General features: G+C 41.7%; 1 protein-coding gene across 17 annotated transcripts in view; it reads left to right on the top strand.

The window, feature by feature from the left end:
• The window catches only part of KMT2C (lysine methyltransferase 2C), a 199806-nt gene that overhangs the window by 1334 nt on the left and 173103 nt on the right, over nt 1–25369 (top strand). The window contains exon 1 of one of the 17 annotated variants that reach the window (XM_087730393.1): nt 17528–17914. The exons of the other annotated variants lie outside the window; for them this stretch is intronic. The gene's annotated coding sequence lies outside the window, so the exon portion shown is untranslated. Of the gene's footprint in view, nt 1–17527; nt 17915–25369 lie in introns of those variants that run through there. 17 annotated transcript variants of the gene reach the window in all.

Raw genomic sequence — 25369 nt, forward strand, 5'->3', positions numbered from 1 at the left:
TCCCTGTGCTTGACGGTAGTTCCTCGTCGCTTTCCCTTTTTATCCCCCCTCCTCTTTTTGGGAAAGAAAAGACGGTTCTCGGCGGGTGGCGAGGAGAAACCCCCCCCCCCCCCCCCGCCCAAACACAGGCGGGTGCGGACGCGCACACGCAAAGTTGAGGCAGGAGTTTCTTCGCCGCCAGCCCGGCCGTGTGCCGGGAGGTGGGGAGCGGCTGGGGGAGCTGTCAGGCGGCAGCCTCTCGGGGAGGGACGCGGCGGCGGGACGGTGGCGAAGCACAACAAACAGACGGGGGGGGGTGGCCGGGGTGCTCCTGTCCTCGGCTCTGGCAGAGTTCCCTTCACCGCGGCCTCTCCCCGCCGGGGGCGCGGGCGTTCGTTGGCCCCAGCGGCCGCGGCGGGCCGCTCCCTGAGGGGGCCGCTCCTCTCCCCTCAGCCCCGGGCGGGCGCGCACAAGTTGCCGCAGCGCGGGTGCGGGGAGCCCGTCGCGCCAAGCGCCGCTTCCCCGCCGAGAGACCCGGGCAAACCGGCGGGTATGGCCGCTCCGCCGCTGGTAGGCGTGAGGTGCCGAGCCAGGCTGGGCTCGGAGAGGCCTGGTGGCCGCTTCCGTGGAAGCGCCGCTGCCGCGCTGGCTGCTCTCCCCGCGGGTTATTTTTGAGTAGGATGGATCTTGCCATGACATACCTGATGGCAGCGGTAATAGGGCAAAGCTGGGCGAGCACATTTTGAGAAGAAACATAGTGATTGTTAGCAAAATAGCCTCCGCGCTGTCGAGTCTGTTGGAGCCTCGGGGTTTCGGAGTTTGTTTCCCTTTGTTTTGAAGGGACGCTTGCAGTTGACACCCCGTGAGCGTACCTAGCCAGGTGAGTTGCTGGCGCTTCGCTCAACGCCCACCCCAGACCTCACCGTCAGGTTCTGAATCCGAGTCGGTTAGGTCGGAAAAGACCTTTTTGATCATCGAGTCCAACCGTAATGTCACCCTGCAAGTCCAAAACACTAGCAAGGGATTCTGCTGGGCTGGACCTAAACGCGCGCCAAGACTATGCTTTCCTCTATTATACTTCATTTTTACAAATTTATGTTAGGTAAATATCCCAGGACAGAACTATCGTTAGTTTTTGGTTGTCGTTGATGAAAGTTTCCCTTCAAAGATTTTGATGTTCACCCCATGGTTTTGGTGGAGGTGCATTGTTTGCAGCTCCCTCTTTTAATTAGCTCACGTATTCGCTTGATACAAATTTTCATACAGTGATAGTTGAAAGTAGTTGGCAAACAGAAACACACAATAAAGTTCCGAGGTTCATCTCTTTTACGTTTAGTTTTACATACTTTGGTTTTATTTCTACATATAGAATCCAAACCTTACATAGGAAACCTTTGAATATTTTATTTTAGAAAAAGTTTTAGGAAGAAAAATGCAAATACAACTGAAATGTACCGGGCTGCACAAAAAGCAAAATAGTGTTATTTGTGAAAATTGACATATCTTGTAGGCCAATTTCAGGTTGTGTACATGCTCTTGATGAAAAGTGGGTGCTAAAGAGGTAATTCCTTTTTTTCAGTTAGGTTTTTGGTGTCATGGGAATATTGTTGACTAGTTTTAGGAGGAAAACGAATTTTCCTGTAAAAATATTTACTGACGCTGACATGACTATAAGCATTTTTGTAAGAGCCGAAAATGAAATTGAGACAAAAATGAAAATTAATCAGTACTGTTTTTTCTTCACACTATGATTGTTCCCGTCTGGTGTGATGCTAAGTCTCCTTCTGCATCTTTATGGAAAACCTGTAATGTTGGTAAAGGCTTTATGACATAAGCCATAAAGGCTTTCAAAACTAGGATTTTATCAAAAATAGTCATTTTTGAACTTTAACAGAGTAGGTATAGACTGGTCTTTTTTAGTTGCATCCATTTGGGGGAGAAAATGGTTTTATTTTGTAAGTTTTCCTGTTTACAAAATACTGATTACAATTAGGTAAGCAAATGCAGAAATAAAATAAGTAAAAATGTTTTCTGTTTTTTTTCTTATGACTGCTTGGTCCTGTCTTCCTTTTCACTTCTGTGCTTTCCAGTTGGATTAATGTGCCTCATGTAAACCAGATAAAAGAGCATATGTCAGACCATTTTCTGTACTGTAATCACATGTCTAAATCACTATTAGCCAGTCAAATTGTTCAACCACTTTATCCCATTATAGGAAATGTTCCACTGAATGTTCAGTCTAAGTGCAGTCTAAGTAATGATAAAACAAAGAGCCCTGCATTAAACCAGCAAAGCCAAAATAATTCCTCAGCTATGGATGCCTCCATTAAAGAACAATACCATATTGGGGAGTGCTGTAGGTTGGTATTTTACCTTCTTGAAGGCCCTGTTTTTAAGCAAATTTGATGAGTTTAAGCAGACAGATGGAAAACTGCCGTGAATCTGCTTCTGTGAGATGCCAAGGATTCTCAACTCTTCCCAGAAGTAGAAGGCTTATGTTCAGGGAGCACGGGGTTCTTCAGTAGGACAGCTCTGCCCAAGTCTCTGTCATCCTGCGTTTTACCTGGTTAGCAGTAACAATACCAGTGGTGCTGTGGGCCCAGGTACCTATAGGGAACAGTTGAGGTTTCCTATAGGTGATGAGCCAGGAATCAGTGGCGTCAGTACCTGGAGAGTTACTGGTAGTAGAGCATGATGCTAAAACAGCTTTTTATCATTGTTTGAAGGATATAGCTTGAAGAATAGCATTGCCAGGAGACTTAATCTTAGGTGAACGGTTCATTTATATTATTTATATTGTAATTGTGCCTAGAGGCCAGGGCACCATTATACTACATACAGTACAAATGCATAAGCAAAGATCGCTTCTGCACAATTTCTTAATTTAAATGTAAAGACAGCATGTAAATGTAAGAAATGTATTGGGAAAGCATAAGGGAGCTGTGAGAATGCTATGAGCAAAAGAACACGCAGAAGTTCAAGTACCCTGGCTATCTCAGCATCGGTGAATGATTCATAGGCATCAGACTTGGAGGATATATTTAAAGGAGGGTAGCATTGTCACCCTGAGGATTTTCACAGATAGCTTGTTTCCTGCCTGAAGCGTTAGACAAACACTCGTATTTGCTTCCTTACATTTTGCCAACTGGGTATCTGTATAGAGCAGCAGTTCAAATCTAAGAAGTAGAGCTAGAACAGGCCATGTGGAGCCTTGAAATTGAGAGCAAGTAGGTTGTTCACGGTGTGGTTCATTAGGAAGAACGCACAGAACTATAACAGCAATGAACAAGGGAAATATTTTTGTAGTACCAGCTTTCAAATGCATTTAAAAGGTGGAGAGATTGCACTTACAAAAGCCAAAAAAAGATAATAAAGTTGCGTTACTGAAGATACACAGTGATGTAGGAGAAAGCAACTTCCAGGTGCGTGGTTAAAAAAGAAGTCTTGCTGGTATTGTATAGGAAAAATGGAAATAAGTAGGGGCCATGTCATCGTATGGCCTGAAATCTTGGAAACTAAACTCCTGTACTTGGATTCTACCTCAGCTTCCAGGCTGTGGACCTGAAGGATAGGCATGTGATCAAAAAGAAGTTGCAGGGGAAGAGTATTGGTTCCGTTTTAACTATATTGTCATTGTATGAACAGCTGGTTACTCATGAAAATGTATCAGAATAGTATTGTACAGGTGCAGTAAACATTTTTGTAATCTATTTTAAGTACTAGAGCTTTCTTAATCTATGCAGGTTATAAGCCGCACAAACAGATGTATCTTCTTAGCCAAAATTTAGTAGCAGAAGTCTTACTGATTGTGATCATGATAACACGTCAGTATCTGCCTCAGACTGATGTATGTTACAAATTATTTTTGCAAATGTTTGTTGTTTAAAACAGCATAGAATAATTTCAAAAAGTATGAAATTTGTGGAAAACTGTGTTTAACTACTTATGTTTTAATTTTCATCCTAGTTTTTCATTACTTTGGCCAATGTAAGCTGCTTTTTCAAAGGTTTTCAAAGGCCATAGATTTCACACATGCAGATCATTTTGAGGGCACGTAAGCATAGCATTTTTGCCAGGAAATGATTATTTAAGAATTTTTATCATTACTTTAGCTGCATTTGCATTAGGGTAGGCCAATATTTAAAGATATCTACACTCATTTCAAAAGAACCTTAATGCGTTGGATGGATTCTCTTTATAGCTCAGCTGTGTTTCTTTAGTTTATCACACACCTTCCATGTGATACTTGTATCTTTACTTGCCTGCCCTTTTCTCACTTCAAAATTTAACATTTGCAAATGTAAAATTTATATTGTGCTACACAATAAAAACGTTTGTAAATACATGTTCACAGTTAGGGAAAGTCATTACTACCTGGCAAGACAGAAGTCTTTCGATGGATGGGCTTTGTACAGCTATTGTATGGATAAGGGGTAAGGTATTAAAGCAAACAGTGGCCTGTACTTCTGCCTGTACAAGCCACGTATCAAAATGTTTGGCCAACAAGCAGAAGGTACATAGTCGATTACACCGTGTGAAGAGATGAGGCACTGGAGTAGGCTTCATAATCAGGACATGACATGGGCTCTTTGAAGGCCTTTCTAGTCCTTCGTAGAAAGGACTGAGCTGTGTGCACCAGGGTCCCGTGGGAACTTTGTGCCATTTTCTTCAGCAGCCCATGCTGCATTACTTCCTCCGTCATATTCATATTACCAAGCAGTTCCCAATTGTTTTACTTAATTCTTGCATAGGAGCCTGGCTTAAACTGCTCACAATACTGTTTTGCTCAGGAGGTAAATGGTCTCCAGTAAATGAACTCTGTATTAATCTGTTGATTTTCAGTTCCTGATAGGACTTACGTGATGGATGACTGTGAAAGTTGTTACACATAGTGGGTTTTACAGAATTGTTTTGCCACGTTATCAAAGTTTTTAATCAAAATACTGATTAATGTGAAGTGGTGTCTTCACTTGTGTCTTAAGGGCGAGTGAGATTAGGCTTAATGTTGAAAATAGATATTTTTCTATAATCTTAGCCTACAGCTTTCACCATTTGAAACAGACTGCACTTGCAAATGAAGAATTCTTTGAGGTTTTTTTTTTTTTTGACATTGCAGTTGTTAGTTTGTTAATGTTTGTATCTGATGATCCATTGAACTTCTGTAGCACTTGCATGAGAGGACCTCCCAGAGCTATCAGACAGTATCATGACAGACCACGTATGATGACAGTCTGTGAAATCTCAACATCTTGGGTATATTGGTCATAACGCATATCTTTGCAGAAGCAGGAATAAGAACTCCATCTCTTGAGCCATCTACACACCCGACATCTTTTTATCCTGTATTCAGTGACACAGGAGACTTTTCCCAGCTTAAAACAATAAAACATTTCAATTTTCTTGGCTTTGCTTGTGGATATTATTTTTTTTTTTTGTTTCTTGTTAGCGTGCTCAACTCCTACTAACTTCTTGTCATTGTTCTTTTATAAGATAAGTAATTGGAAATGGACATTTCTGTTCCTTGTCATTGTTTGAATTGAGAGATGGTTTTCCAAGGCAGTTGGCTTGCTGAGAATAGGTAAGCTCTGCCTTTCTCAGGCCAGAGTTGGGTTTTTGTCCTCCTCAGCTCAGCTGTCCCACAACAGTGTTGGAGGGGTAGCAGGGTCAGGTATAACTAGGGAAAATTGAATTTCCTTATCCACCACTAATGATCGCTCCCTCATGTTATTATACACTGATGCTGTGGATTTAACTTTTAAAGAAATGTTGTCATAGGTACACTAAAACTTTATGAAACAGTAAGCAATTTAGCGACTAGCAATTTCAAAAAATATTGAAAGCTTCTCTCCTTCCTATGTTTAATATATTTGATTATCAATTCATCCAATCTGCGTGATTCATGCAGTTTGGATAAATACTGATACGCAAGATTTTACTGTAGCAAACACTGTTTGCTGGTAACTTGCATTGAATTCTGCATTTTTTGTTTTCTTTTTTCCTGTTTTTTACTAGAAGGATGGCACTAAACATTTCCATTCATGCCAGTCCTGAGTTTATCGGATGGGGTAATCAAAATAAGTTTGAGCACTTCCTTCAAGAATGACATTCAGTAAGTTCTTCTAGTAGCACTGGTGCTTTCATTCTTTTGAAAGAAAATAAGATGAAGTAGGAAAAAGCCTTTAAAATCTAGAATATTTGTTACTTAGAGAAGCATGGGCAGTGAGTGTATGGAGTGCATCAGGTGGTTATTTTCCCCAAACACCATAAATCTTAAGCTGGTTCTGGCAGCGAAAAGAAGCAGCAGTGCTGCCCTCCCTCCGCTACCAGCTGTTTGTTCTCTCCCTTGTGCTGACCCAGGCATTTGTGTAGCCATGTGGTGAACTGCATTGGGAAATTGAGCTGGGTTAAAACTAACCTGGCAAAGAAACGTGTTTGTGATAGCACGAGGGAGGAGGGCAGAGCAAGCGGCCAGGCTGCGGAGAGGCAGAGCTACGGCTTTGGGTAGCGCTGCCAGCTTAAAGTAGTATCTGCGAAGCTATCGCCTTGGTTGTGTGAAATTTGAGGGTGTTTGGTTTTTAGGCTGACTCCTTTGAGTGCTTCAATACAGGAGTTCTTACAGGAGATTGTAAGAGATTTTTACAGCCTATAGTCATGTCACATACGGTTGTTTTAAAAAAAATGTTGTTGAGAAGGTTCTTCACAGCATATAGACAGACGAGTTGTTCTCATCTAACTGATTCTTGCCCCTAACCTTGGCATTGATTAAATAAGGAACTTCGGTTCTCTCTTTGATCCTCAGAATCATTCTTAAATTGAATATTTAAAGTATCCTAAAGTAATAGTATAAGTAAAATGTTTTATGTTAACAATAGTTTCTGGTATTCTGAAAGCTTCTTCCTACAAGTATATCAATATAGAGGCATTACAATAAAATAACACTAGATCTTGCTTCTTTCAGAATATTCTTCCCTTTCACATTTTTGGAAGTAGTAGTATTAAATCACATATGCACCAAATCCTATTGCCAGCCATTCCAATATAAATATATAGTTACTAATTTTCAATGCTGTATTTATCAACATTCTAATTGCTTTTCTTGAAGAAACTGCTGGAAACCCTGTCAAACTAGGATGTTCCCCCCCCCGACTTTTGGCTTTGGGTGAGGGGAGAAAAAAAGAGGCCTTTTTTCTCTTCTGCTACATCATTACTGACAATAAATTCTTGCCAAAAATAGTTTTGATTAGGCTATCAGAAAAAAAAATCAGCTTTAGGAAAATTTACCAATTTTTTATTTTGCCTATTATATTTTTATATTCCTTGGAGCATGTGCAGTTGAATCACTTGTATGGCGCAGTAAGATAAAAGGAATTTTTGATAGCGAAGATGTGGTCCAAATGTGCAGTCTCTGTCGCTAAACCCTTACCAGCATCTTATGCGACTGTTCGAGAGTACCGCCTGGAAGCCTTAGCTAATCCAGAATGACTTCTGGGACGTCCCAGGGGTCACGGAAGCCAGGCTATTGCGATAATGGTCTCTACCCTCCTGGCTTTGTCTGGCAGCGAAGACTGTCTGCGGTGTTCTTAGTGAAAGTTTTCTCCACAAAACATGATGGGATGGCTCCATATTGTTATTAATAAAGGGAGGAGCTATGCAGTATTAAGATTTGGGATTAAGATTTATTAGTAAGCCATTTCATAAATGTAGAATGTGAATTGTTTAGGTTTTTCTCCTGAAGTGTGGAGTTCAGAAGCACAATGAAATTCTTTTATTTAAAATGAATATTTAGTTTGGCTATATCACCACAGATGAATGGAACTGTATGGCCAAAAAAGACTTCAGGGTGATCTGGCTTATCCTTCCGTGTTCTGTATCTGTACCATTTCTGACAAATGTTTCTCCAACTTGTTTTTAAAGTATTTGGTGAATGCAATTCCACTGCATCTCTAGGCAATTGGTTTCAGTAATTAATTTTCTGAAATATAAAATAAATATTCTTTACTGCTGATTAAGCCAGTTTTGCCTTGTATTACTCACAGTTAAGACTCCACGGCTGAAATGGAGAACAATTTTTATAATAAACTTTTATTTATTAGGAGATTGTCTCCTTTGTTCTGCACTGAGCAAGCTTAACCTCTATAGCAACATAATGTTGACTTACCTGATTTGTCCTTTGAAAGTTTGCTAGTCTTTATTAAGTTTCACTTGGTTGATATGAACCACTTTTCAGTTTATCAGAATGATTTTTATTAAGATCTCGTCCTCTGAAATGTTTCCAGCCCTCGCCTCAGCCATGTGTCGTATGGACCTCTTCTATGTGTGTGAATTTCCTCATGCAGGTCCTGGAAGGAGGAACTTTCTTGCAACGTTCTCCCACCTTGATTGACAATAATTTGCAAATAAATACCCTTTGAGTGCTCTAGGTCACTGTTGCCCACCTGTCTTGGGGCAATTTCACCAGGGCTGTGTTACGGAAGATGATCACTCATAGTTTAGAGATTACTTCCGTTTGTTTCTGAAGTAAAGTGTGAATTTCTTCCAGCCCTGCTGACTTGAATGTCCCTGATTATTTAGCCTAATAACAAAATCAGTTTTTAGTATGAGGTACAATAAATCGGTTTTATGAAGGCTGAAATACGGAGAATGGCATTTGATTCTGCTTTGTTTTCCGTTTGTTCTTCTTTAACATTTTTATGTACTGACTTCTGTGTTTTTATTCTTACTTCTAAAATATTTCTGAAACTTTGTTTGCCTTTTATATTGCACAGTGGTAATAATGCATGCTGTGCTTTTATCTCTTCTGATTTTTATCCCTGACAGTTTATGCTGTTCCTTTATATTCATTAAAATGCCCTTGTTTCCATTCCTAATATGATTCTTTCTAGTTTGAGACCCTTATTAGTGGCTGGTTTTGATGAAGCCTGTATTGTTCGTACTACATTTCCTATCTCTCCCCTGTGTTGGAATACTTTGCCATTGTGCGTATTCCAGTACAATAACTGCCAGTCCTCCTTTAGATCGCATTCTCAGGAGATTCTAGCAGTAAGTTCAAAGAGTTTGTTGAAATTTGCTTTTCTTATTTCAGTTAATTGAAGATAAAAATTTGTTCTCCTTTTTCTACTGCTCTCATTTTTTCCCCTTCCTTGGCACAGTGAATGCTTCTCGTTACCACTTCCAGCCAAATCACTGTACACATTGAGATGTTTAAAATGGAGCCTGCCCTAATAGAGCGAAGTGTGAAGTAACTGCTCTTCTGGCATCCTCAACTTCGTGAAACAGTTGTCCTCAACATTTTCACAAACATGTTGGGCTGTTTGTTCTGTTATTTTGGTTTTCTATTAGACGTCTGGATGATGAAGGCCTCCTCTTACCCTCAAGATACGTGCTCTGAGAGCTTCTGTTAGTAGCTTCGAAAGGCTTACCATCTCCCTCTCATTTGGTCAGTGGAAGTTTTTCTCTCCCGGCCTTTCCAGTTCCTTATTCCCTAGTTCCCATTCTATGTTGCTTTTGTTTTGTTTCTACTCCACGTTTTTTCCTTCTCCTTTGTTTTTTTTCCCCCCTCCTTGTAGTAAAAGCAAGTGAGTATAGTACTTTTTTCTTACCATGGCCCACCGAACTGCACGAGAGTGGAACTTCACTTAGAAATGGGACAGGTGCTTTTCATTGTGAAGAAAGGCTTGGAAAAAGGAATTTTGAAATAAAATTCAAAATAAAGAGAAAAGAACTGTTCATTTCAATTTCCTTAAATTTCACCATTTGTAAATTGGGCTAATTCATAGCTGTGCTTGTGTTTTGTATTGATTAGTGGCATGGTTGTAGCTAGCAGTAGTGTTGTGGGAGCTGAAGCACTCGGTTTCTTCTCAGTGGCCGAGTCTGCGCTCGTAAAAACCCAACAGGGAACATGGGGAGTCGCTGGGCGCCATCGTCCCTGTTGGCAGGTTATTGCAGCGGTTGCTCGGGCAGTTTCGACCTGGGCCTGCCAGCACTCTTCCAAACGGCTCTCGGGGCTGGCCCGAGGGCTCGTGCGGCCCACGCGCCATTCCCGACGTAGTTTGCGTGTGACTGCTTTGTTTGGGAGTTTGAGAATTGGATAGCGTGGATGTAGGCTGTTCTGTGCTAGTCGGCCTCAAGGCCAACATCACCAACTATGTTTAATTTACTAGTATAACTATAACCGGTGTTTTGTTGTTGCCTTTTTTTTTTTTTTCCGAAAAGGAGGAATTCAATGAAAGTGATAGAATTCTCATCAGTTTTACTTTCAGCCTCCTGGGCAAACACTGTGCCACAGTTAATGTTCTCTAACCCACAGGGATGTAAGTTTAGGAAGAACAGCTCACAGCAGAATTGCTCTAGAGGGAGCGGAGGAGATGGGATGTACAAGCCGTAAGGCTCCAGGAAATGCTGGCTTTCAGCGCTACTTCAGTCTTCTGACATACAATTTTTCCTGGTTCATGTTTTGCATAATTAACCTTGCATCAGGCATCCTGGTAGAGATTTATACAAAGGAAAGCGCAAAACAGATTCAGCGGGAATTCTAATTTATTTTTCTGCCTCTGTCTTCCAGAAACCCTTTAGGAGAGAACTGGGCCCAGAAATGGGGGGGTAACTCAGGAAATAAATGATCTGTAAGCAAGATTATGTAAAGAAATTATTTCCCCAAGGTCTTTCACGTAGCAGTAAGGGTTGGCTCACGGCTGGCTATTCTGTTGCCTCTTTTTGTAGTGGAATGGAAGAGTATTCTTTGTGTGTTGTGTACAGCGTGGAGATACAATCATTTCTTTTTCGAATGTGTTTGTTGGTAAAGAATAAATACAAAAACTTGGTAAACTGACTCACATATTTTGTGTGCTCTGCATGTGGGCTTCTCAGATAAGGGTACACTGGTAAAACAGAACAGAAAGCACTGTTGATTGTATATCTACTTTATGGACAAGCAGAAAATCTTGATCTCAAGGCTCGTTAACCAGACACTGCCAGTGGAGGGTTAAATTACTGGTAACTTAATGTAAATAAATAGTGTGTTAAGAGTTTTTTCAGTTTAGTTTTTTCAGTTAATGTGTCTTTTCATTTTACTTGCTTTAGACTGTCTTGATAGGCAAAAAGAACCTGTTTTTAAATTGTTAGCTTGACCATGTTATTGTAAAGGCTTTTTTAGACCAATGAGAGTTTCTTGTCTATACTTAGTTGCCATGCTCACACTTCAAAAAAGTGAAGTCATAACTGTCTTGGACATGTATAAACTTGTTTAGTTGAAGCTTGGGCTCTCAGCTATCCTGTATCTTCTAAGGTGCGCTGTTTTCCTTGTTTGACTAGAATTTGGGAAAGTATTGTGATAGACATTTGTTAGCTGGCTTTTATCTAAAGACTATAAATGTTGTTAGATCAAGTTGTTGAATTTTTCTGGGTTTTTTTTGTCCCCCAGTATGTAGCCCTCAGTATGAACCTGGGGAATATATAGCAGCATGGATGTGACCCCATCACGTGGTGTGGGAGCATATTCCATAACAGCTATTAGTAATGGGCCTTGGGGACAGGGCAGAGACTGAATTCTAGCTCCCGTAGTCATGCCACCTAGGTTTCTTTTTCAGCAGTATTGTAATGGTCTAGTTTCTATCTGAATTGTTTTCTTTCAGAGCTTTAAAAGAATAATGATATTTATTTTACTACTCTAAAGGAGCTTACTAATGAATAGGAGGAAGTGTACTCAAATTCTGCTGAAGTCTTTTTGCTTAGTCAGAAGAGAGAACTAGGTACCTCCGACATGCAATTCAGAAGGACTAAGGCCTGAGCAGGGAGCTCCTTAGAGCCATCTAACAGGACACACTAGACGAAGGGGTTGAGGTGTGATTTAGGCCATCTGAATACCACCTTTATGCCCTGATCTCTGTCGTCCGTACTTGGTTTGTTCGGGGCATAAGTTATTTCGAATAGGGTCCCACCACCAGATTTCAGCGCTGTGTATAATTACACAGCTATGTAAACAACGAATTGAACTTCAAAAATATTTGCAAACCGTTTGGGGAACTGACTCTGTTTGACCTGCTTTGAGCAGGAGGTTGGGCTAGCTGACCTGCGAGGCCTTTTCCAACCTGAGTTATTCGGTGATCCTGTTCTCTGAGCATCCTTCCTGATGGTCATGGCCATTGCTTATGTTGTACCCATTGCTTTTACACAGTGAATTATGTGTAATAACCTTTATTTTGTAGAAGGTGTTTTCCTGTATTATTTCTTGAAAGAAAATAGTTTACTAAATGTCTTTGTTACATTGTCTATGTTCCTTATTCCCTCTGTCACCTGATACTTGCTTTATCTATTAATCTATGTGATTCCACATATACTAAATAAATTATTACTTCCTTACTATGTTGTTTTTTTTTTTTTCAGAAATGGTGTCACCTGGCATTGCAGATTTTCTTCTTAAAGGGTATTTTTAAAAGTTTATCTTGTAGAAAAGGGTAGGGCTATTTTGAGTACTTTAAAGAAAATATGTCAGAATTTGTATTCTTTGGATTTCCATCATGCACTGTTGAAAACAGTTTTGTGCTGCCTGTGCTAGCAGCTAACAACACGTGTCATTAGCAATGAGTTGTTTTCTGATGGCCCCTGAGTGTTTAGGTATTGCCCATTTTCTACCTCTTCTCTCCTTGCATCTTCTTTTCAACTTGTGGTCTATTTGTCTATGTTGGTTTTTAGTCCTTTCTGAATTCATTTGCTCAGCCCTTTATTTCCGTCTCTGGTAAGCAGTACTACATTATCATTTCAGTTAGGCAACAGAGTTTACCCATACTACTAGTAGTGTAAAACAGAGACTGGTCATGAGGCTCATCTCTCGTGCAGTGTTTCTGTAAGAAAGCACCCCATGCCAGGTGCACCCCGTGCTACTTCAGCACGTTGGGAAAGTGAAGAAGGGAGTAAGGAAATCTGAGCTTTCTAGAGGTAATGCGAGATTTAAAGACCTATATTTTTTTATTTCAAATATTTTTTTCAGAAATGCTTTTTAACCTGATACAGCCTATGCTTCTCCATTGAGATCACTGTTTGCATGGTGTTACTGGACAAGATCTGGTGAAACTGTGAGCTTAAGCTACCTGGAGACATCTATGGTGATGCTCTGGGGGACGGTATCAGCCGTGGAAGCAAAAGGATGCACGTCAGCTTGTTGTTCAGGGTTTCTACCTCCAATTCACACTCATCAGTGAATTAAGCGTAATGGCAAGCTTTGCATTGGAATGTCCTGTTCTGCCATCTTTGTCGCAGGGATGGTAACCTTTGGCTGAAGCATGGAGAGACATCAGGGAAGAAAGACACCTTGAGCCTTTTCAGTAATATTTGCCAAAACTTGGCTGTCAAAGCCATAAGAATACACAGAATTTGATGCTTTCTATGTAGAAGCTATTTCAATTACCTAGTTTATGTTACTGTTCAGACTTTATTTCTAATAGCGTGCTTGCTAGATAGGACATCTTCGATGTAATGGCTTTACATCAAATTTATAATAGTATGTTAATGTGGGTATGTAGTTAATGCACAAAACGTGTTTGTTGGCTGTATGACGTGCTGCTGACATATCTATAATCTGACCTACCTATAATCTGGTTCATGCTCACAAGAAGAAAGAGTGCAGGGAAGAGGAAAAAATACGGTTTGGAAACAGTTTGGAACCTTTTTTTTTTTTTTTTTACTTTTAGAAGTGGAGGCTATCTCCAGAGACTGTCTTAGTACAGGTTATAAACTAAGAACTTCCAAACCCCTTCAAATGCAATAAAAAAGAAGTCAGACTACTTCTGTTTAATCTATACTTTGGCATGAAAAGTGGAATTAACAGAGAAACTATTCACAGAAGAGGGTGGTTCAAGTTGATTTGTAGCATGGAAACATAAAAGGGTGCTAAAAGGTAAATTGCCTTTATATTTCAGTAGAATTGCCAGGGTAAGGAAAAATATTTTGTTTCCTTTTCTGCTTGTTTTCTTTTTGTAGCTAGATACTTACAGCTTAATCTCAAGTCGTTCTTATGATTCTGTTATAATATTATTAGAAACCCATTGAAGATCTTGGAAATAGCAGGTCAGCAGAAGTTAAGAAGAAATAAATGTTTTAAAAAGACAAACACATTTTTGTGCTTCTTAATATGCTCATCTTTGTATGTTTTAAAATCAATGAAGTACCAAATCAAAGGTATGACCTAGCTACTGTAACGAAATAATACTTCTGTTGTGAAGCCCGTGTCTCTTATTTGTATATGTATCGCACCTGAAATTTATATATTGGAAGTGGTGAGGTATCTTGGTTGCTGTGAAGTAACATTCTCCAAAAGTCAGAAATTGCAAATAGGGCCCATCATAAACAGATAAGGCGTGCTTCGCTAAATGTGTCTTGATTAACTCAAGAGAGTTGTATCCGTGAGTTAATCAGTTTGAGTTTGGAAGAAAACAGTCCACCATATGTATAGACATAAGTTTTTATCTTAATCATTAAATCCATCGCTTCTGTTGCTTACAAAAAAAAAAGTCTGTCTTAGAAGAGATGACTGATCCCATTTTCCCTATGTACATTTTCTTGGCAGACGTGTTGGCTTAAACAGTTTCTGCCTTGCCATCATGGTGAAACACGTTTGTGGAGACGTGTGAATCGGGGCAGGGAATCGAGGCAGACACAATTGCTTTGCCTTTTTTCAGTGTCCGGCCCCGCTGCTTCTTGCTGGGTTACCCTGTAGCGGGATCAGTCCCCTCGTCTGGTTCACAGCATGATCCAACATACAGCTGAACGGATGCAGTTCAGAGGCTGGGAGCAAGAGGCATGAGCTGGGATCAGCTTCAGTTAGAATTGCTGCCGAACGTGAAACCCTACCCCGAGTTGTTCCTTTACCTCGTTGTATAATCCCGCTGAAGGCAACTTCTGGGCAGTTTGTGTGGCAAAGTAGTAACTAGTCAGCATGAGCGGTGTTGGACCATGTCTGACTGTGCTGTAGTAAAATTACAGTTTTGTCCTTACCCCGATTTTTGTGACAGTTAATGTGCTTTTACAGTAAAAGAACTACATCTCGCATCTTGCATGTAAGAGAAGACGCAGCTCCGTGTTGGAAGCCCTCAGGAAGAACAAGGCCCGCTAACACGACTTCATCCCTGTTAGCTTGCCTCTTGGGTTATGTGAACAGCAGGGAAAAGTACTGAGAGTAATTTATTATCATTATTTTAACCAGCTACTATTAAATTGCAACTTGTCTTGTTTGTGCTAACATACTTAAACTTGTCAGGTGACCCATTACCTGGTATGTTAAAACATGCATTTTTTTATGGAGTGTACCATGTTTGAAAATATCTACGGGCTTAAGGTATAGGAGCACAAACAACTTTGTGAATTTATGGTGCGTCCGTTCCGCTGCAGGCGTATGGGCTCAGAAGGTGCCCGGCAGTGTTGCAGTGGAAGCCTATGTAAATAGGGGATAGCTGATATATAAAGTTAGGGGATAGCTGACATACAGTAAACTTGGTGCTCTAGCCTCACTTAACCTGCTAAGTATCAACACAGAAACTCATTGTATTTAACACCCTTTGGAAAATACACAGCATCTCTCCACTGTTGGGTATCTTCTTTGGTTTAAGAGGAGCTTATTTGAGTTGGAATGACTGGTTAGGAAAACGTTTAAACTGTACGGAGATGTGTGTCCAAGGGGGGTTTGTCCTGGTTAAACCTAAAGGCCTATGAGCACTAAAGGGAAAAGGCAAATTGATTAGTGTCTCAGTGGTGGTTCAGCAATTCACCACTTGGTTGGACCAAAATAACGAACACTTACTGCAAAATAAAATATTGACATTTACCATCTCTGCTAAGGTTTAGACTACCATATTTAACCTTCTCATTGCAGCAGACTGAGCGTGCTAATACGTGTGGTTACCAGATGTGCTGATAAGCGGTAGCTTGGTAGCTCCTTGCAGCTAAATATATTTCTGTGTCCGTACCTGGGCTAACATGGCACAGTGGCCCTCATACAATAGTTACTTGTTTCAGAGTAAACACGGGGAGATTTTTTCATGTGAGTGCTTTCTTTTTAAAATTTTATCTTAATCTCTGGCGAATTGGTTTGATAAAAACTTTCCTGTAGGCTGGGCACCCAGAGCGTGTTTCAATTGAAAATGTAAACTCCCTCTACCTGGGTAGATCGCGCTGCGTGAATCAGTGTGGGGTCTGGGGTTCGTTTTGCTCAGTCTTAGAGGTGAAATGGTCTTTTTGAGTTCCCGAGTGCATTTATTGAGAATTCCTCTGACCGGTACTGGTAAGGCAATGCTGAACTCATTTGCTTGTCCACAAAAGAGGGTGCCCTAGGTTAAGTATGTCCACTTGCAGCTCGGTGCAACAGAAGAGAATTTGATTTAAAGCAAATCAAATGGGTGAGAAAATAGACGTCATGCACAGTCTTATTTTTGTTTGGCAGATAAGTCAGAGCATTGTTGTCAACATGTCAACCTGCGTCCTGCAGATGTCTGATACTTAAACAAATTTTAAGAAAACTTCGCAGAGGTTGGCAGAAGCAAGGCATTACACAACAGCTGTTTCGGGGGTTTTGCGTGAAGGGAAGTTGAACAAAGGTGGTTGCGTTACTCCTTAAATTGGCAGGCCGATTGGTTCGCAAGGATCTATCAATACAAGTGACATGATAGTTGCATAATGTTTTCTTGATTTATTTTTCTCCCAAAAGAAAATTGGCAGGGGCCTTTTGAAGGATTAGGAAAGAGCCGTTTCTAGATGGACATTTGTCAAGCTTGCTTTCTTAGCTCCTCCGTTCCAGACTGGGTTTTGGAGAAGTGTAGAGCAGCCTGAAAAATGTTAAAGGGGGGGGGGGGGGAGGGAGGCAATCCCCGAAGTCACACCTTCACCTTGAAGGCTGCAATCCTCTTTTTCCCGGAGTAGCCCCGGCCAGCCGAGGAGGGGTCGGGTCCGCCGGGGCAGCGGCCGGCGTCCATGGAAACGTTTTGTAACTTTTCGGTTGCTCCTGCTTTGAGAAATGGGAAAGTGCAGGCGTTGGGGGAAGGGAGGCGGGGAAGGAGAAGGAGCCCGGGGCCGGCTGCCGCCCGCCTTGCCCGGGAGGCGCTCCTGGGACGGGGGCTTGCGGGAGGAGAGAGCGAGCGCTGCGGGGCCGGCTGCCGGCCTCGCCCGCCGCCGCCTGCCGCGACCTGCGGGGCCCGCCGGCCGCCCCGCTCCCCGCCGGCCCCCTCCGCCGCCTGCGCCGCGGCCTCCCCGCCGCGCCGGGGGTGCGGGGCGGGGGCCCGGGCGCTTGGAGCCTCCGGCGGGGGCGCTGCGCCTCCGGCCGCCGCCGCTCCGCCTCGCTAGCGCAGCCGGCGCGGCGGCCCCGGCTCCTGCCGCAGGACTCCGGTCCGCACATTGGCGGCGCCCGGCTGCGTCGGATCTACTTTCTCTCGCTCGGCTCTTTTTTTTTTTTTTTTTTTTTTTTTCCTCTTTAAAAAATTTTTTTCCTCTTTTTTTTTTTTTTTTCCCCCTTTCCCCTCCCCTTCCCCTCCGCTCCCCTCCCCCTCCGCCCTCCTCCGCCGCCGGCTCCAGCCTGGTTCGGGGAGGATCCCGGAGCCGAAGTTCCGAGGCGATCGGGGCTGTGGCGGATCGCTCCCCCGGCGGCGCCGCCATGGGGGCCCTCTAGAGCCGCCCGCGCCGCGCCCGCCCGGCCGCGCCGAGGCCCCGGGGCAGTGGCCTGGGAAGCGCTCCCACCGAGCGGCGGGTCTGGGAGAGTAATATGGCTGATCTCGGGGAGTGCTGAGCAGTCGGGTGTCTCCGCACGGCGCCGGGCTCGGGCCGTGACATGTAAATAACTTCTCTTTCCTCCGGATCGTACGGGCGGGCACCGATGCCAGCCCCTCCATTTTCCAGAGGGGATTTGTGAGAGGTTCCGCGGGGCCGGGCTATGTCGCGCAAAACCGATTCGCCGGGGGTGAGTACGCCCGTCGATTAACTTCTTTGTATGGAAGGGCAAACTGTGACAGCGGGCGGGGAGCCGCCTGCGGCGGCCTGCGGGGCGCTGCCCGGGGAGGGGGCGGCGGGGGCAGCGGCCGCCGCCGCCGCCACAAACTTGGCGGGGGGACCCGGGCGCCGCCGGCGCTCGGGAGAGGGGGTTTCACGGCGTTGGCTGAAAACCCCCCTGCCCGAATACAGGGGAGGGGGTATAGGTTCAAGTTACACGGTCGCTAGATCATCTCGACCATTTAATAAAAAAAAAAAAAAAAAAAAAAAAAAAAAGAGGGTGGGGGGTGGGAGAAACAACAAACACAAAAGCTCGGGTCTGCCCGGGGTTCTGCAGGCAGCCACCCGCTCGGTGCGCACACCTATACACACACGTGTGCCTGCACGGGCACACGCACATATTCCTTTAAAATTATGACTTTATATGGTTAGCTACAGCACAACTTTTTTTTTTCTTTTCCTTTTTTTTTTTTTTTTTTTAGCACTTTCATTTACTGCTGTGAAGTCTGGAGTGATGGAAAACGAGCTAGGATTAATTTTTCTTAAATATTTTGAAGTCCTCTCTGCACACTATTTTTGAACAGAGTGCCATTTTAATTTTGCATGATTCCAAAGCATACCTGTATAGTGTTAATTTTAGATGATCCTCCCGGCTGCCTTTATTTATAGTTCTACATTAAAAGAAAGAAAAAACGCCACTTTTTAAAATACGGTGCGTGCCTAGCACGTAATGGATGCTGAGACCATCGTGCAGGATGATTTTTGTATGAGCAGTGAGCAAATAGGTCATAAGTCAAAGTAAGCGTTATGTAACTGGCTGGCTTTAGCAAACTTGATACGAACTGTAAAGGGAAAAAAAAAAGTATTTTGTTTTTGCTTTTCGATCTGGACAAAATGAGAGGCTGGCTATCCCTTTTTTTCAGTGGGATTACTTGGTAGCAGGTTGATTTAAAAAAAAAAATACAAACAAAACCCCAACAAACCAAAAACAAAACCAAAACAACCTATGCTTTAAAAATATGAGCCAGTTAATCTGTGTGGTATTTTGTATTTTTCTAAAAAACTGTTTCAGTCATGTACCTAATTCTGGATACCAGATATTACATACTCACCAGTGAATCATTAGTTAATATTGTAACCAGATGCATTACATAATTGAAAAATGTTCCTGAGTTAGTTTGGTTTTATTATTTAACTTCACTGTGTCGTAGAATAGCGTTCTTTGGCATAGTTGGAGTTCTTAAAAGAACTGAAGATCGATATGAAAATAATTTTGGTTTTTTTCATCTGAAGAAATAAAGCAGGAGTGGGTTAATACTCCTATTGCAAAGCTGAAACAAATAGGCAGACATTTAAAGACTGTCAGTGACTACATAAAATACTATGTATTGAAGTAAACACAGTTACTAAGCTGGAGCTTACATGTAAGGATCTTTGTGCTTTTTGTACATCATGATGATGTTAGTATGTTGTGTTTGATGTTCCTGCACGATGAAATACACTTGCAAAAGAAAAAAACTGCAGCTCCCAGACTGTTTAGTGCAAATATTTTAACCATCTACTGCGTTAGTAGACAAACGGAGGCAGGAGACGACACACTTTTCTCAGAGCTGATGTGATCAGCTGCATCTATGCTAGCCATTCACTAATTTCACTGATGACTACTGTACATTTATTTTTAAAGTATCTGGTGTATGCTTCCTTTACTATTTTATTGTAAATGTCTTTTTTTTTTTTTTTAAATGACATGCTTGGAGTTTGAGTATGTGTAGTTTTTAATTGCTTGCCTCACTTGCAGGTCGTCTTTGTAAACTGTTTTATGACTCTACTCTTCTTATGTTGTATCTGTTCTGTGCAAAGTAATACATAATATTCCGTCAACATTAAATCTAGATGCTTTTAGGGCAAAGTACTCTTCTTTTTTTGTAGGAATTGTTACTGAATTTTGGTGTAATTATTTTGTCAGACTGCGTGCTCATTTTACGTATATTCTTTTTTCCTTTTTTTTTGTTTTTTCCCCCTTCTGTGTTATTCTTTCCCAGACAGAAACTCCTGCAGAGTTTTGGCAGAATGTTCTTTGAGAGTTTTTTTTTGGGGGGGAAGGCAAGGGGTGGCATTATTGTCATTTACATAATACGCCAGTAGAAAGTAGTTGCGTCATGTACGCTTTCTTAATGTGACTGTTCATTGGACTTGCCTGAAAATGATCTCTTAAAGGTAAACGGCTGAGCAAAAATGAAAAGCAGCCATGTATTGATTTCTGCTTTTGTCTCAGGCTAAAAGGACCATTCAGCATGTGCTTTATAGGGTATTTCCAGCCTGAAATTTAGTCAGCTATCTGAAAATAATGGTAAAAGTATTCTTTTATCATCACTGCTCTCAACTCTTATGGCTTTGCAGTTCTGTTTTCCTGTTCTTAAAGTGTGGATAGAAAACTCTTAGTATAGAATAGTCTCTATTTTGTATGCCATTTAGTATAAAATATGCAGCCCAAGAAGAAGGGGAACTGGCTCTGGAGTGTTGTCAAAAGCAAACTCTAAACGAGCTGAAAGATACTTTTTTGTTTTACTTGGGCCATTCCAATTTCAGTAATTACTAAGGCTTCTGGAAACTCTAGGAGGTAGTGTGTTTTCAGGAAGAAGTATTAAAAACCAGTTGACAGTGGGCCTTCAGCTAGTCTTTTAGAATTCTGTCTTTCCTCTGTGAAATCCTTTTGGCATGTTGTGGTTCACTGGCAGTAGCCCAGCATGTGATATCACAGATATCAGATGTCTTCTTGCGATGCGTGGCATTTGCTGTGCCGCATTGGTGCTCTCTGGGACGGCTCAGGTGAACCAGGAAACGTCACAGAAATTCGGCAGGGAAAGTGGTATGAAACAGTCACATAATATTGGGAATAGGTGAGCGCCTTCTGTTTAAGAGCGTTCAAATTTTTGTGTTTGGTAATCTGATGTGGAACGTATTCAGCAAACAGATGCGTCTTTGACCGAGTGGTCTCTACAGATTTTTTCCCTAACATCTTAGATATGGACGCATATCAAAATGCGTGACAAAACATCATGGTTAAGCTTTTTCCTTTGGAGATATCTTTGATTTAAAAAATGGTTCATAATTATATGTGGCCTTGTTAGGATTTATTTTCATCTCAAAGTTGAGGTCCAATGCCAGGCGTAAGTATAGATGATATTGCACATATGGAGGATATTTGACTCCTCTGTAAGATCTGTTGAAAGTTAGTCATAGTGCATTGTATTTCTGTCTGTCTCTTTGGTGAAGCCTCCCTCTTGTCTGGATTCACTGTTGAAATGTGTATACACAGTAAGTGTGGTTTGTGCTGACGGTGCTTTTGTAATACAGCTAGAAAAGAAAAGATTTCACATTGGCTTCTTTGACCCATATTTTCATCCTGGTTACCAAGCATCGAGAGGTAAATACTTGAGTAACATTACTTAATTAGACACTCATAGAAGATGAAGGCATGGAAGAAGAGTCTGCTTGTGTATTTGTTTGTTTAGTCAGGGCTTGCAGGTCTCGGGTATAATTCTGTTTCAAGGATGAATTCTTTGTTTTAGATGGAACTCAATGTGTTCCTCCTAACACAAACACTTCTATGTTGTCATTACTCCAGATTTCCCTTTCTCTTTTCTTTATTTTCCCCTTCTTTTTTTTCCTTTTTTTTTTTTCTTCCTTTATTATCCTTATTTTTAATTTTCATGCCCCAAATGCCCCAGTGCTGTAAAAAGAGAATGTAGATTGGTTTTGTAAGACTCTGTTTAGGAAGAACCGAATGTGAGAGCAGGTTATTACTGCCTGGTTTATAGTTAGGCTTCGACCCCAACCAACTTATGATCTAAATTACACTCTTGCCCCCTGTTAGTGTCTAACATCAGATGCTGTAGAGAAAAATGTGACAAACTCTGAAGTGGGCAGTTATGGAATAATCATTCCATGGGGGATCTGTTTGAGATGGGATTAGACCAGGGGGAGAGAGAACTGTGTTTTTTCCAGAATTCAGAAAACCTCAAGCGGAATTCTTATTTACGCTTATAGTTCTGCAGAAATCTGCCTTCTTTGAATCAAATTACTTGTGAGGATATTAAGTCTGATGGAATTTGAAGGCTTTTTCCAAGCATGAAGATGAGGGTGAAAGGATACGATATAATTGGCAGAACAAAAAGAATGGGGCAGGGGGAAGGGATGTGTTGGATAGGACTGCACAGGGACAGCATATCTGGAGCAATGAGAAGAAGGACTAAGGTCAGAGCTTTATTTTAGTCGCCTTGCATTTCCACGTGACTTGGGAGATTTTGACAAAACAGTTTTGTGGCACCACTGAGAATGAGTTTAACAAGCAAGCAGATACTGACGTGGTCAAGGAGTGTGAGGAGGGACTGAGTCTAGAATATTTTCTAATCTGTTCAAAGGTTACTTGATCTGGGCCAAATAATAAAAGGTGTGCTAGGTGTTGTCACTGCCATGTCAGCCCTGCCTTGCCTTGCCTTGTGTACAAAAGCTTTAGTCATAGTCATGGCAGAAGTCATTCATTGTATGTTCAGAACGGTCATAAAATGGAGGTCTGGTTTGAACAGTAAGTGCTCTTAACCTTTGACAGACTTTACTCATTTGAAAAATTCCATGTTGACTCTATGATATTTCGGTAGAAGGCTGATTGCATATACGAATGGGTACAAAAGCAAGGTAGAGAGCTTTTGGAAGGATTGTGGGTTTGCAGTGATCGGAAATGGGGAATCCAGGGTTACAGGAGCATAATCTTTAAGACAGATGGAGATTGAGGATGAGAAGCATAGACTGCAGTCTTTTTCTTTCACCTTAATCCATCTTGGTGCAATAGCTTGCCTGTGAGCAGTCTTTCTTTTCAAGTGCATTTAACAATCTTTTCCCTTCCATTTGTGCCTTGTCATCTTCTGTTTTCGCCTTGTTAAAGGAAGCCGAGATGTTTAATTAAAGAAAAATAAACAGTTTAAAGAACGATATAAAGACAGTATTACGCGGTTCCAGAAGTAGCAACTATTATAATTTGCAGTCTAGTTCTTGGGAGAAGAGTGATGGTGAAGAAGCCTGGAAGATCTCTGAGGTGGTTTGTGTGGATCAGGGTAGTCTTGCATGAACAAATTCTTGAAACTGGGCTGGGGAGAGGAGTCTGGCCTGTATGTTTTGTTTAGCTTATGTATTAGTCTACAAAACGTAAAATAATTAAATACCTCTCTCCCCCCACCCCCCGGTATATTTGTCTTCAGGTAGCAAAATCCACCTAGAATGATGTAGAATGTTTAGCTGTGAGGAGTTTGTAAGTTAATCATTTTCTCTCTTCCATTTTTCGGACATGCACATAGCTATTGAATCTGTCTTGACGGCCGTGGTTCAGTTACTGAGATGGTTATGTCACTTTTCCATAGAAAGTTTTGGAATCCTAGAGCTGAACTGGTGAATAGCTACTATTTTAGGCAGTTCTATTGCCTCCCTTGGGGATGTTTTGAGATCGGTTGACTTCTGTTTAGCGTGTTACCGGAAAGTCAGAGTTTCTGAACTGTGATATATAGCCAGAAACGGCTATTGCCAGTCGTGACATCTGCCGCCATCGCCCCTGTTGATGAAGATTGTTTGCTACTGTTTCCTCCGGTGGTAGCTGGGAGAAATGAAGGTTAGGGGAGGTAGTTCTCCTGATCGTTGGTAGACCTATGTACAGTTCATATGGAAACAATCCTGTATTACATCTATATATTTATTTCTCTTCTTACGGCTGCCTAATCTTCAATGTCTGCTGCTGACGGCTTCACCAGTATTACAGAGGACTTTTCATTATTGATGCTTCTGGACCTCCAAATAAAGAACTGGCAGCGAATAAGTACTGTATGGATTCATTTAATTATTAATCAGGATGATAGGGTATTCTCTAAGGTACACAGTTCTGTTTGAAAGACAACTGAAGTCAATAGAAAGTTTTCCATTGAAATATAATAGTCATGAGAGTAAACGCTGATCAGTAAAAGAATTCGATAGCCCAGTCTGCTCTGTATCTACTATTTTGAATAGTGCTAACTGATTGCTGCTCTGCATGATCAAAAAGTGTGGGGAACGGGATGCTTTAGAAAAAATAAACCAGACATTGCAGAATAGTTTCTCATTCTTCAAATTTCAAGAAAACTGAGACTAATTTTCTGTCAACTTAGATTCCGTGAAACAGTGCTAAGCTGAAATCGTAACAATTATAAATTGCATAAACTTGTTCTTGATTTCTGTATTATTCTTTTGCTGGGCAATTACTCATGTTTTACTCCCACTACTTCCAGAAACGGACAAGAATCACAGCCTTGTTATGTGTAGAGAAAAAAAAACGAAGGGCACTTCTGGGCCACTCAGTGAGAACTGAGTGTATTTGATTGCATTCTTCCTGAGCTGGACGTGTATTTCATGCCTCTGAGACGCAGCCTGCTGTCTGATTCACTGTTTCATCAAACACACAGCAGCAGCATAAGTACTAATATTATGTGTTAAGTTTTATCAGAGCGACGTAGGGCTGAAGAATTTTGCGTGTAGGACTCTACATCCTATCCTTGTACTTTTCACCATCTCCTGTGCCAGAATTTTCAGGCCAGGAAGCAGATAAAGAAGAGCTACTTAGTTGGCTCTCCTGGTAAGTAACATGTATCTGTAGGTGAAGAGTAGGAGACTTTTTCTGGGGAAGGCTGTCTTGTAGATCTCCTTTGTAACAGAAAAGCCAGTGATGGTTGTGGTCTCTTCAGCAGGTTGTAAGCGTAATTTTTTTTCTGACTGTTCTGTAGCATCCTCTGAGCGTGAAATTATTTGTGAGGAATTCGAGAGATGTGCCGTAGTGGTGTAGTTAGGGGCAGAAAAGCAGCAGTGGTGGTGGTATTGTGTCTGTTAAGGCTATAAGAGAAGCAAGGATGGGGGGGAGTGATTGCATCTTATGTAAAACTGTTGTAACTGGGTAAAACAGATGAGCTTTTAGGCACACATAAGGAAACGTGTGCTGTTTTTTCACAAACTGTCCAGCTGCCCCATAAGTACTTAATGTCAGTACAGAAAGCACCTTCTACATCTGGAGTCCAAAATCAATTTGAAGAAGCTTTTCAGTGATTGCAACCTGTGCTGAAAGAAGATGTATCTTGAAATAATCTCTCCTGGAATCTCCTCTCCGGTCCTTCCAACAGCTTCCTAAGCCTGCTAAACTCATCAGAAGCAAACTTTCTGCAGGTCATGCTATACCCAGATTGTACTTGAGCAGCAAAAGTGAAATTTGCCAACAGAGCTCCACCCCTGTACATGCTCTCCATGAGAGAATCACCCAGATCGTAGGATTCTGCGTAAAAACACTTTGTCTTTTACTAGATTTCCTCATGAAAGTTCACTATATCCTCATGGAGAGTGGATGGATGAAATGAAG

The sequence above is a fragment of the Nipponia nippon genome, unplaced genomic scaffold, assembly GCF_047370975.1.
Source record: "Nipponia nippon isolate SJK-2023a ecotype South Korea unplaced genomic scaffold, ASM4737097v1 scaffold_1, whole genome shotgun sequence".
Classification (NCBI taxonomy): Eukaryota; Metazoa; Chordata; class Aves; order Pelecaniformes; family Threskiornithidae; genus Nipponia; species Nipponia nippon.